General features: G+C 38.8%; 1 long non-coding RNA gene across 1 annotated transcript in view; it reads left to right on the forward strand.

Moving 5' to 3' along the window:
- The window catches only part of LOC112981690 (uncharacterized), a 122,382-nt gene that overhangs the window by 92,426 nt on the left and 16,141 nt on the right, over positions 1–13,815 (forward strand). The window contains exon 19 of the long non-coding RNA XR_003258778.2: positions 1,353–1,531. This is a non-coding gene — a long non-coding RNA (uncharacterized LOC112981690). The remainder of the gene's footprint in view (positions 1–1,352; positions 1,532–13,815) is intronic.

Here is a 13,815-nt window from a genome sequence, read left to right on the forward strand (position 1 = left end):
ACTTTTATATATTAATCTTATATACAAGATATGTGACTCTATGGCTTTATGTACAAAAATAAACCCTGAAATGACATAAAATTCAGGCAAAGTGGTTAATATTCTTGGCTTCTTCAACAGAGTTCCAAACAATATAGTAATTGAGAAGGGAAAATTAGAAAAAATTTTGCAGGAAAAAAGAAATCACCCTTAAGTACTCAAGCATCAATATAAAAACCTTTTTGTCTAAGGGTAACAATTTGTGTATCAGTTGCTGTTCTCTGATAACTGAATAACACAGTAAAACAATGGGTGCTTGTCTTAGAACAATGCAACTATTTTAAAGCTGATAATTGTTTACAGTGTGGTTGGAAAAAGTGATTCAGAACCTTCATGGCAAAAGATACTGCGCTGACGTTGTCAGACTTAATTTTTGACCAGTTAAAAATGATTTGCACTTTCTTCCGCATAGTGGCCCTCCGCCCACCCAAGCAGCCCTACTTATTACTTGGATTTGAAGTTTAAGAAATAAAAAAATAGCATGCAAATTGTCAAATGGATAAATAAGACAGAATGCGTGTGTATGTGTGTGTGTGTACATATATACACACACATATATGCATATGTGCTATACCCCATGTATCTATATACTGTGGTGGTTGCTCTTCTGACCAACAGATAGTGGCAATTATCTGTATATATGTACATGTATGAGAAAGAGGGAACAGATGTCCATGATTATGTAAGTTATGGTAATTAACAGTACATAAATGAAACAAGTTTGTTTTTGTTGATGTGTCACTTGCACACTGCTCCTCTTGAGCATTGGGTTACATCCTGTACACGGTCGCCTTATTGTCTACTGTCATAAAAATTCTGGTTTTGTTTCTGAGCAGTCACAGAATGGGACTTGCCAGCTGTCATGGAAAATGTATTCAGTTTCATTTCCACTTAATTTATCTAATCTTAATTCTATTATTATTTTATTATAATTATTTAAATGCTTTGGGCAACAATCTAAAGTAAAAACAAATAAACAGTAGGAGTTCCAGATAATTTGTAAGTGATCTGAAAGGTCTAATGGAAACAACATCTTTATTGCAGCTTTATTTTTTGAAAGGTTAATATTATAGAAGCTTCATCGTTGCTGCTATAGTTAACAGTCTGTCAGCGCTGACATGTTAAATTCCTGTTTCATGAGATTAACGGCTAAACTATAAAAACTCTCTCTGGACAGAAAAAAATTTTTATGAAATAGTGTTTAGATGTTCAAACCTTGTAACTGCAGGCCTGATACCACCCTCATTTTCAGCACTATGAGCTTGAAACTCAGACGAGTATCTGAGACCATGATTATGTCCATTTCTCTTCAGCTCTACACTTGCATCCTGAGGCACATGCTAACTTCCCTGGACTTCAATACAATCTGAGTGCAGACTTAAAGATCAACCTGTTCAAGCGTTGCGCTGAACTGAAATGGAGTCAAGGACTGTAGTCTTCGGGCCGCAGCCTGGAAGCTGCTCATCTCTCTTGGGCTTCTTCAGAAAAGACAGTGAGTAACTGCATTCGAATCAGTGCACAGCAATAGTCTGTCTCACATTCAAAGTGTTTGTTGTTTTTTATGCTTAATCATAACCTTCAGCTTGCATTTAATCTCTGAATTCAGTAACATTTGTGCACCCAGATTTAATCCACCCTGTCTACAGAGTCTGGGTACTCATAGAGTTCTCATTGTCACTCATTTTACTTCTCTGTCAGCTTTGTTGCCTTGTCTCGATCCTCCACATATCACAGCTCGGTTAGGATGGCTTGCAGGGTAATTTGGATTCTCACTCTCTTTCTAATGCAACAAGTTAGTTATTTTTGTAGCCTCAATCTCATTTTAAGATCTTTTTTCTCCTTCTTTTCTAATTCAGCATTTAGATAGTGCAATTCAAATATATAAAAAGATGTTTCACTGCTTTCATGTGATTAAACCACTGGCAAAAGCTACAATCAAAACCTGCAAAAGAGCTAATAAAAATATACACAATTGATTCATTCAAAATGAAGAAACAAAGCCAATCCACAATTTTACCCCCATTCTAGAAGTTTCAGATAAAAAAAATAAACTATTAAATTCAAATATTCCATTGATCACATAATCACATAGTGTTTAATGTCATCTAGTGTGTGAGAAGATTTTGATTTGAGTAAGAAATTGCTGTAAAATATCCTGGGCCTTATCTAGCTATCACTGAGGCTGATGCAAGGCTCTCTGTTGAGCATAATGAATGCTGGATCAGTCCCTTATAATCACCATATACATAGGAATGAGTTGTAGAATTTGGAGAAAAGAGAATTCAAAAGGAAGCTTCTGAATTACATCTCAGCTTTTAACTTTTGAGAATTCAAACTGTATTCAAATCATTATAAAAAATGTTGGATTTTTAACTAAAGAGAAACAGCTGCAGATTGTGTTACTTCTCTAGCATGGGGTTTTTTTTCACTGTGTGAGACAAACAGTTACAAGTTAGGAAAGGAAGGCAAAATTCCAGAGTGATGATTCCAAAAGCAGTTTATTTAGAAACTGAAACTTGACTTTATTTTCTCACAGAAATCAAATGTGTTCGTTTGGTTTGGATACTGCGTATTGACAAAGGGTGGGTTGTTTTTCCTTTTTATCTGAGTCTGATTGTGGAGACAGAGAAAAATAATCTGTACTGAGTGCAAACAATGATCCAAACTCATTGTTTGCTTGAAATGGCTGACCTTGCTAGAAAGATGTGCCCACACAGATGACCGTGCCTCTAGAAGTAGTTAGGAAATCCTGGCAAGTGGCTCTGCGTCTGTGTGAACAGATGCAAGCCGCTTTGTCGGTGCTCTGATCCAGGAGCCATATAACGGCGATCGGCTGACAGCGTGCCTGAGGAAGTCTACTCTGGAAAGCCTGGCCCGCACGTCCTCCTGTTGAAATTCTTCTGAGGGGAACCTATATTCTCTCTTCCAAAGGGAACAGGGAAAGGCACAACAGGACTAAATCAGTGCCCCCTGTGGCAGCTCAGCCTACCGCCACGGGAGTCACATTGCTGTGTTAGAAACGGGGAAGTTTGGTCGAGTGTACCGGTTGGTGTCAGAGCTGGGCAGCCCATCACCCTGTTGGTGGAGCTGGACCTTTCATCTCTGGCCCCGTTTTCTCATGATGGACACGGCGTTTTCTCCTCCAGTTGGCATGAGAAAGCTGTGAGACTGTGACACAGAAACCGCCTTGTAGCTTGCTATTAAGAAAGTTTAGCAAATTGACTGCTGCTAAAATAAGAGATATGAAAGTGCCATCTGCAGTTCACTCACACGGGGCAAATCTCACAGGCCTTCCGTAGTCAGAACACCCATGGAGTAAGCACGGCAGGAGCTGACCCGCAGGATAATAGGGATGCATACTGTATGAATTGGAAGTAACACCTGGCCTTTGTCTGGAAAATTACCATTTTTTTAGGCCAATCTTCAAAGCTAAACATTTCTTTAGGACTCTGGAGCCATTGAGGAGGCAGACAAAAGGAAGAGAGTCATGGAGAGACATGTAAAAGCTGTAGATCCAGCAGAAAAGGCAGGAGGCTATGGAAGAAGGCTGGAAGAACAGGAGTAAAAGCCTCAGTATAAAATTCCAGTTCTTCCTGTATGGATCAGTTTTGCCAAGGGTGAAAGGAAAATGAATTTCCCAATACACTTAGGTGATCTGATTACACAATTACATGCTTGCCTAAACTTTAGCTACATACAGTTACCCATCCTTGCAAGTAATCAGTTTTTGGTCTGTGTTTTACAACATATACTTAGTTTAAATACAAAATACATTCATACGTGTGTGTGTGTGCAAATATGCATAATCATCAAAATCTTTGCAGTATTTCTCATTCTAGATGAAGAAAATGCAGCATTTCTGAGTAAACATACATACCATAGCGAAAGAATGCTTTATCTTTAGAAACATCCAACATGCATTCACTATGCAGGTGTAATTAAGAGAAAATGCTGCTCTTCTGCATCAGAACTCAAACTTCTAAACAGATGCACAACCAGTTACACTCAGGTGCAAAGGAGAATTGCACAGCTTAACTGGAGGTGTTGTATGCAGACTATTTGGCAGTTGCATTCTCACAGATATCTGACTCTACTCTGAGACTGATCCAGCATAACATATGAGTAGGTTGAAGTCAACAGAACTACTCAAATGCTTAAAATTTCACACATTCTCAAATGCTTGCTTTTCTGGATCAGGGTTTTGTGAATGATCGGCCCCAAGGCCTCTTGGATTTTTCTTTGGGTGATCAGGTCATCGAAATGAGAATGCCATCTTTGTAGAGACTTAGCAGTCACAAACTGCAAGCTGATCATCAGCCTAATTGCATGTCATCCTTTCCTAAATCAGATTAGTCACAAATAATTATCAATTGCAGCTCTAAAATCCTGACGTAGTTTGAAAATATAAGAGTTTTTATGAAGCTTATCTTGGAGACCCAGTAAAAAAAAAAAAACAACAACAACAACAAAAAAAACACAGACATGCCAGCTCTTAATATAGCTGGTGATGCTGCCTAACAGCTACGAGAAAACATCAGGGAGAATTACATAAAATAGCTAAGATCTTTTCAAGGACAAGTCAGCTAGCTGACCAACAGCAACTGGAATCTGCTGTAGTTGCCAGCAGCCACCATCGATATTTTTGCATTGTTTTGTCTCCGCTAGCTCACAGCTCTGTGCCAGCTGTTAGTATTTTAAATAAATTATGCAGCTTTGATTTGTACAGGCAGCGAAAAATCCAGCTCTTCTGCTGGTGGCACCAGGTTTACCCAGCCTGAGCAGCCTGGTGTGAGCTGTAGAGGTTACGTCAGTCTCCGGGTTGAACCATGAGCCGCAGAAAACCTCTACAACCATCTCATGGGCTATGGGGAGACCCTGTCCCAGGAGAACACTCTCTTGCACAGCTGTTTACTCAAGCTGTGTACAAACACCATTATATAACCCTGAGACAATATTCTTAAGTTTCTTAAGCAAAGCAAGGAGACAAAGCTATGGTCTGTTAGCATCTCAGTGTCACACTACATTTAATTAGGTGGCTTACTTAGTGCTTTCTGTGCAATGCTGTACACAGAACTAACTGCATATTATAACTTTGGAGAAAGACTTCTTGAGACACCAAATATATTCCTAGTATGTAACAGGTTCAGGTGTACAATATGTCTTGCCTGAACAAATAAATTCTGGTTTAAGTTTCTGTTCATCTGTCTCTTCCATCATCAGAACTGATTTTTCCCCATACTAATCTCTTTGTCCAAAATTAAAGCAGCAGACTTTTATATTTCCTTCTCGAGCACCTGTTTCCTGTTTTGAAATCTAGGGTAAGGGGTACTCTAGTGAAAGAGGTTTTTTTTTTTTTTCCTGAGGGAAAAGCCCTTACACCTAGAGCACAAATAAGGTTGGTTGTATTTGCCTCAAGTGCCAGAACTTAACATACCCTTATGCTCCAGTTATCCAGCTGACATTCTTTATTTATTAGATTTTTAGTACAGTATGTGGCATTATAATCAATGCATTATTGACAAAAGCACTCAGATCACACACTATTTATTTAATTTACAATGCTGACTCTTATTTAGTAAAGTTAATGCATGCACTGTGTTTCCCTGGCACATTCAGATATATTATTCAGAAAGGGCACATGGATTGCACAACAAACCACTATAATGTCTAAGTTATGTCACAAGCATTTCTGTAAACTGTTGATCATTAACCTATTCTCTGCTGTAAACCTACCTTGCTACACATGTGTTGGGCAGTTATTTGGGAAGTTTGGCCATAGTTATACAGCATTTTTAATGTCTGCTAAAGTCATAACACAAAAAGCATTTTATTATAACCTGCAGGCATCATAAATACTAAATCTCCAACATTTTTATAACCAGTTGTATCAAAGGCAATCTGATTGTCACTCTTTTGCACATAGGATTCTCCCATTAGTAAGCAGTCTTATATTACAGGCATAAAACACTGTTAAGCATTTTAGCTCTGCCAGACTAGCTGCAGCTGTGTCACATTTGTGTTTCCTTATTTTATGTGTGCCAGTTATCTAGATTAAAGTTGGAATAGCATAGCACTCCACTAGATGACAGGCTTGGTTTAAAGCCAGACCACTTAGTGATGCTTAACAAACAATTTTCAGCTACATACAGTAGCATAATTCAAAAACCTGAGAAGACTCTAAATTATCAGGCATGCCATGAGAGACCATTTCTGTTTTGGATAGAAAACAGAACATTAAAATGGTCCCCTCACAAATACATGGAGTCTCCCAAGTCAGAGACATCAGTGAAATCATCTGATTTAATTTTTTTCTACTCAGTTTTGAACAAGTGTGTGGCACTCCATGGCTTTGAACGTACACTTACCAGTTATCACCAGCCCAAGATGGAAAAACAGTCAGATCAGTCACCCATGAACTTCAGCAAGTCCTGCTTTCAAAAATATTTTTTTCTGTTCTCTGTTCTTACTCACATTTATTCTCTGTTTGCTTGACTGTGGTTTCTAAGCTATTAGCTGCTGATTCACCCCTGGTGATGGGCTGCCCCAAGGCAGCTGTGGATTGACTTGCACCCTGTTAGATATAGATCCACCCTGAGCTTCCCATCCATTAGGGTGGGACAATGTGTCCTCCTAGATCCTCATGCATATTTGTGGGAAGTCTGTGATTCCTGGGTCTGACACATCCTTGCCCATGGTGAGGAGGAGCAGGAGCTCTCCTGTACTCTGTTGAGTGTATGGACTGGTCTCATGCTTGACCTTTTGGGTAGGCTGCTACATGAAGGAAAACCCAGCTGCACCATCCAATGCCCTTATTTTGCAAGTTGTTTAAAGTAAGATTGCTTTTTGCAGTAGAAAAGCAAGCAAACTAAACTGTGCAGAAGGTAGACTGAAACTAGGTTCTGAACCTAGAGGTTTATCCATTGCTGCTGTGGAAAAAAAAAAAAAAGAAGAAGAAGGAATTAGCCATTGCAACTGCATTATATACAGAGAAACAGGCCAACAGCCTGACTACAACACTGCCGCCTCTGTGACAGCTTGGGACGTATGTAATGACCAAAGCTGTGCTTACGGCTGATTCCTTGCACATTAAGGAATGAGTGTTTGTGTTAACTTCAGAGAGAGAGAGAGAGAGAGAGAGAGAGAGAGAGAGAGAGAAGGCTCATTGCCTGGACCTGCTGAGGGAGAGGGAGAGAAACAGGGCTTCTCACTTGAATCCTCCAACATGATTTAAAACAGAGAGCTTTGCCTTAGCAACTCCATACATCTGCACTCTTTTTTCGGATGGTTCCTGAAAGCGTATGTGATCACAGGCCTATACTAACAACTTTGTAATCCATTAATCTGAGAATTAGAACTCTCAAAGATGTGAAGCCCTGTGGCATTTCTTGAGACTTACCAGTTGGGTTGAAGAGAGAAAAATAAACTGGTTCCTCCATAGTGAAAAAAAGGGAAGTTGTAACAGGATCCCTTATCAACTCAGGGAAGTGGCAGCTCTCTAGACTAGGGGCTTGGAGATGCGGCCCGTTCAGCATGCCTGCCTTCCCCAGCATCTGCCCAGCTAGAGGAGGCCACTATGGTGGGGAGCCGTTAGAGAAAACCGTAAACCTGTCCATACGAAACCACACGTGACTGGTTTTCTTGTTTATTATAAACTGTGCTGTAAACACAAAGACAATCAACAATAGCAGGAACACCTAGCATTTAGCAAAGGTCCATAAATGAATGAAGTCAAGAAATAAGAGGTAACCTGAGCACCGGTAGCAATAACGTAACAGCTGTAACCTTTCTTTAAGAGGCAGAGAAACAAAATGCATTCTGCTGCTCAAAAAGGATTAAAAAGAGCTCACAGTATGATCTTTGCAAAGTCTTATTCATTCATTAGTCTCCTCTCTGAAAACTTAAGAGAACATACTCTTCTATCCTTTACGCTTTATGTTGTGTGCATTTATATTTTAATCACTATAAAAGAAAGTCTTGCACATTTCCTTTAGCCATATCTGTCAGTGTTTTAACATTGCAGGGCCTGATTCTTCAGCTGCTGGAATCAATGGAAGTTTTCCCACTGATATCAGTGACAGAAGGATTGGGCCCCTAATTTTTAGAGGATTGAAGCCATCCTTAGAACAGCATATGCTCTGCTCTCCACTTTCTTTGATGACTTCTAACATTCTTTTGATGTGGACTCCAAAAAAGACATTTTTATCTTTGGATATATGTGTTTTAAAAGATGAAAAACACCGAATAGCAGAGTAAGAACATTTTGTGTTTCAGGCCACAATCCTATTTAAACCAAAACTTGCTAATAAGTGTTAGATGAAAGAGAATAAAAAGTAGAAGAATAAAAATGTTGGGCAAACAAAATGAGTAACAACTAAATAGACACCCTCCAAACTCATGGAAATACCATACTGTTTGAATCAGCGGTGTATGCACACATGATGTGCACTGGCATGGCATAAAACTGTGACTTACACCTCTGGTGTCTGTCTATGATTATGGGCAGGATATTCAAGCAGAGGTCTCTTTGTGAGCACCTTGCTTCTGCTTCTCTGCACTCTGCAGATAGAGGCATTCAGACTAATGGATAGGAGGGTAAATGCCATTTGCAAATACAGAAGCCTGGTGCACTGGCAGGGTAATGGTGGAGGGAGGGGTAGAGGCTTGCTAGTATTAGATTCGCTCGCTCACCATTACGATGATTAAACACTGATGAAGTCTGGATGAAAAAGTAATTCCAGTGGCTAGAGAACTGCAGAAGATGCTTGGCACTCCTGCAAGGTGCTGAACAGTCACAGCTCTGAGCAACTTGATGCAATATATTTGATGATGAAACAGCTAATGGAATATAATCACATTGTTTAACGTAGTATGCTGGAAAGATGCTCCAAAATATCACGACGATATGTGTGATATAAAATCTGGAATAGAATAGAATAGGATAGAACAGAACAGAACAGAACAACATTTCCTTTCAGAGGTTGGGATTTTGACCTCAGCTCTGAAGTGACTTGAATTTTTTTTCTTTTTTTCTATCATAATGCTTAATTATTATCAAATATTCTTAAGATCTGTGACATCTGTTAAACGTAATTACTTTTTCTTCCATGTGTAAATCAAGGTCCTCCAAAAAAAAAAAAAGAAAAAAAAAAAAAAGAAAAAGGCAGTTTATACTTAAATTAACTACTTTTATCTGCAATTTGCAAGTTAAGGTGTATGTAAAGCCTGTGGCTATACTAAAGGCTCAGTTGTGCCTCCTAGGCACAGTGTTAATTAAAGGGTGATGTGGATTTGTACCACTCTGAGGGGAACTCTGGAAGGGATTATACCTTAGAGAGACACAATGCCTCCAGTGCACCACAGCATGTAAGTAAAATGCACATGCTGTGCACCACCCGCATTGATGTTGCTCAGCATCTCTGTGGGCCCATCTCCTTCCCAACCTCCTCATCCCCGTGGCTGAGGTTGCACCTAGGGGGCACTCAGAAGATGCCGTCCTGGCGTACTGCGTGCCAGGGAGAGCTGGTACTGACATCCTTATCATCTCGGCTAACTATTCAGAGGCTGGATACAACCTGACCAAGGATAAACAGAAATTGCCAAGTGTCATTCCCTAGATATATTTTCTCTTTTTATTCAGGTCTTTAAAAGCCTGACAGTGTGTATGATGCTTGACAGCTTCTATCATCATACCTGAGCCCATCCTACACACAGCTTATTTTGAATAAATCTACATCCAGGGGCTGATTTTGTTCTCCTTGATATTTTTCATCAGAGATCATTTTTCCCTGGGGTAGCCCTTTTGACACCAATGACGTTGCATATGATTTACCCCTGTGCAAATAAGATCAGCATCAGCCCCATAGACCTTTGTTTCAAAATATTGACAGTATTCAAAGGACATATTCCAATCTCTGTGTAAATAATGCCTGTGATTAATTTAATGCACATTTAAGGGTTTTTCAAGGCCATATTACTCACTGGATTAAATGTACATTTTGGTAATATATTATTGTTATTGTACATCCAATAGATCTAATTCAGCCCAGGGTGATTTTTTACGACCAAGTAATAGACCACTGAAAATAGGATTTATTATAGAAATGCCAAGACATCCTTATTTATAGTATAATAGTACAAATTGCCACTATAATAAATACTCTTCAGTTATCAAATCATTAGTCTTTTTATGGCAACATTGACAAATGATCCCATAGGCAGTATGATATTACTAATTAAATGTATTAACTTTCAATTTTAAATTGGTTATTGGATCTGGAACAACTGTACATTATATGATGCAGTTCAAGTAGAACTTGTGACCCATATTTTGCATATCTGTGTAGCAAAATGTGACTCCCCATAGTGCTTTAGAAGATCCACAAATGCAACACAAAAATGGTATACGTCTCAGCCTGTGATCAAACACAGATCAGCAGATTGCATCCACTTATAGGGAACTGTTAACAAGGAATGTCTAAATGGAAAATGTAAAAATCATGCTGAATCTTTTTGATAAGTTATAGTCTTTATTAATCCCAGAAGAAACCTAGAGCATTATTAAGAAGTCACCAAATAAAGAAAATAGAAGAATAGAATTAAATAATTGTGAAAATTCAACTGTTCAGCATTCTTTTCTTACCAGTAGGTGTTTATTTTCTAAGAATCTGTTCACTGTTCCTATATAAGAAACAACATTTAATTATGTATATTTGATCTGCAAAAAGTGCAAAACCAAGGTCCTTTGTAGAGGTTCTACATTTGTATAAAGTAAAATAAAATAAGCAGGCAGGATTAAGAAAATGTTATAAAAGGAAGCTTTGCAAGAAATATTTATTTGAACAATTAGATTGGCAAGCTTAGTAATATAAGAAATATACACTTAGCAACTTTTGATAGCTTAGATCTGTAGTACTTGGCAGATGCATCTTCTATCCTCAGTACACTCCAATATTTCAGTACTAGAAACCAAAATAATGTAAACAATCTAATATTAGATTCAGAATGAATTGTTGTCCAGTATTATTTAATTTCATTAATTTTATTTTTCAATATCGCTAACAATTAATTCAGAATTTTCAGGTCTGCTTGTAATACACCGAGGCTTGATTGGTAATATTGAATGTTCTGTTTGCCTTTCAGGTCAGTTGGATGATGTTTATTTTATTTAAGAGAAATTTAGCATATCCTTTCCAACAGCCAGTTAAATGTGGTCATCGTTGGTGCCAACCCACTATCCAGATTTTAAAGGGAGCTAAGTAGTTTAAACAGTTAACTGGAAAAAATAGTAACCAAAATGGGACGTAGTGAGGATTTTTCTATTTCTTTTTCTGGTTACATCCTCTCTGTCAAGATACACGCAGTGCAAGAAACATGGTAGCCATCATGGAAAAAACTGTAGTTTCCAGCTCTTGGCCTGCTCTCACTGCAGCCCAGTGCTGGGCCTTACAAGTCACCTAGAGCAGCTTCCTGGCAGATTAAACTTGCAACAGCTGGCTATTGCCCCCAAACCATACTATAGCATGGAAAAAATCGTGCTGGCTCTCAAGAAAATCTCTTCCTCTGCCTGCCTGCCCACTCTCATCCACACCAGCCTGGGTTCTTTCCTGCACTCGAAGAGCCAGCTTTATCCCAGGTGGAGATTCCAGTGCTTTGACACTTCTCCATCTGAAAAACATTTAGATACTAAAATATATAGCCAAATACCCATTTCTGCAGCCCATTTTACTCTCATTTGGCCATCACAGTATCTGTAGTTTTATTAATTTACTTTGAATCTCTGACACAGCTCTAGACTGAGGGTTAAATGTTCATAGCAAAGTATCAGTTGTACTCATTCATAGGCAGTAAAAGATGTGTCCATCTGTCTCTCTTAATTTTTCCCCTGCTAGAAAGCATCCCTGTTTTTCCCAGCTACCATTGCATTCATTTATAAATAATCATCTATAATGTAATACCCTTGATGCAATCCTCCTGTGTGTATGTCCTCTCTTCAGTTCATCTCACCAAACTTCACTTTAACCAGACTACAACAGCTTAGAGTTCAGATCAGCAATCCATTCCTGGCCAAAACCTCTGCCTAAATGAAATCTCAGGTGGTTGATGGACTAGCAGTTGCTATGAAAATTAATAATCTAGATTTATCCAGAGCACCTATAAAAGCCTCAAATGACACCTAAATCCCCCTCTCTGTTGTCTATATAATAGAATTTATCATGAAGGCTGCATTTTGAGATGGAACTTTTGATCTGGGGACAAAAAATAATTCATCCCTGATTTTCCACCTGCAGTTACTTTTGGAGATGCAATTATATCCACTATCCCAAAGCCAGAGGCCAAGTGGAAAATCATTCTAAGAATCAGATGCTAAAAGAATTACAGTGATGTAAAGGCCTCAAACAGCTGCCCATGCTCAGTTCACGCTTGATCCCAAGCCCATTGAAGTCACTATGAATCTTTCCTTTGACGTCAATGGGCTTCAGATCAGGTCCTGAGCAATTTTCTGAAAACCTCAGACAAATCAAAACCATTTCCTTTGGAATGAGACTGTTCACACCCCTTGGTAAAGACTATTTCCTCTCCAAACACAGCTTTCATACCAAAGTCACATCAGCTGTGATTCTATTTTTACCAAAGGTTGCATTTTTTAAAGAAGCAGGAAGCGTATTTTTTACTTTTATTTCACCTACAAGCAGCTAAGCTGTTTTTGTTCAAACTTTCAAAAATATCCCCAACTGGGCAGGCCAAACCTACAACCAAAAATGGGGATCTTTTCAGAAAGTTATGACCATCTAGAAAACTTTTTTTTTTAATGGAAACTCCTTGCAGACTTAACCATAACAGTCACAGCATTTCATGTGGTAGGGCATGCACCTTCCCAAGACACATCGGCCAGTAGAGTCAAGTAGATGATTTACTCTTAAATAACATATTACGTTACAACTTTAACAGAACTAATGTAACATTAACTCTTATATAGCACAGTCCACTAAATGCTGTATAAATTGTTTTGAAAATGCCTCCAAAATGAAAAAATTATATATTAATAAGGTATAGACTTGAGAAAAGTAGATCTACCTGCCAGGCACCATTTCCATATAACAATTTCCTGAGTGTGGTAGGGAGACTCTCACAGGGATGATTTTGCCTGTCAAAGGCAAAAGAGAGAAAAAAATATCCTTCTCTAATCCTTGTGGTGACCAAAAGAAGTGTGACATGTGCTGCTAGTTACCCCCTTCATTGAGGACTGTGAGTGTGGCAAATGTGTGTTCACCACCTAGAAAGAACAAAGGTGAAAAGACTTGTTCAATGTCACCATCTTCATGTGTGGAAGAGACCAACCGCATGTGCCAATTTGAATTTGTTCATCCATGTAAGTGGGTCTCCCATAAAGTTTTGCACTGGGATATTGCTGGCTAATGGTCTGTGGAAACTGTCTGGGAGGTGTTGTGTCCCTTGTTGAATGCTGCACAAGTAGCCATTCCTCCACCTGCAAGAAATATCAGCCTTGCTGCCAAATGGACTCCTGCCAGGCCTCTGTGGGATTCTGTACATAGTGCAACTGCCTAGAACAGAGCATCCGAGACTCCACTTGGTTCCATATATTTCAAGAACAATTTTGCCCCTTCTATCCAATTACTTAATTCACCATTTCTATATTGTTTCCTTAATACAATAATTTTGCTAGACCTAACTGTTCAGACCAGCATGTGTCAGTGTCATCCCTTCAAGGCAGAAGGGAATAAAGTCCCTCAGCTTCTTGATCTGAAATGACACTTT

The sequence above is a fragment of the Dromaius novaehollandiae genome, chromosome 9 (assembly GCF_036370855.1).
Source record: "Dromaius novaehollandiae isolate bDroNov1 chromosome 9, bDroNov1.hap1, whole genome shotgun sequence".
NCBI classification, from domain to species: Eukaryota; Metazoa; Chordata; class Aves; order Casuariiformes; family Dromaiidae; genus Dromaius; species Dromaius novaehollandiae.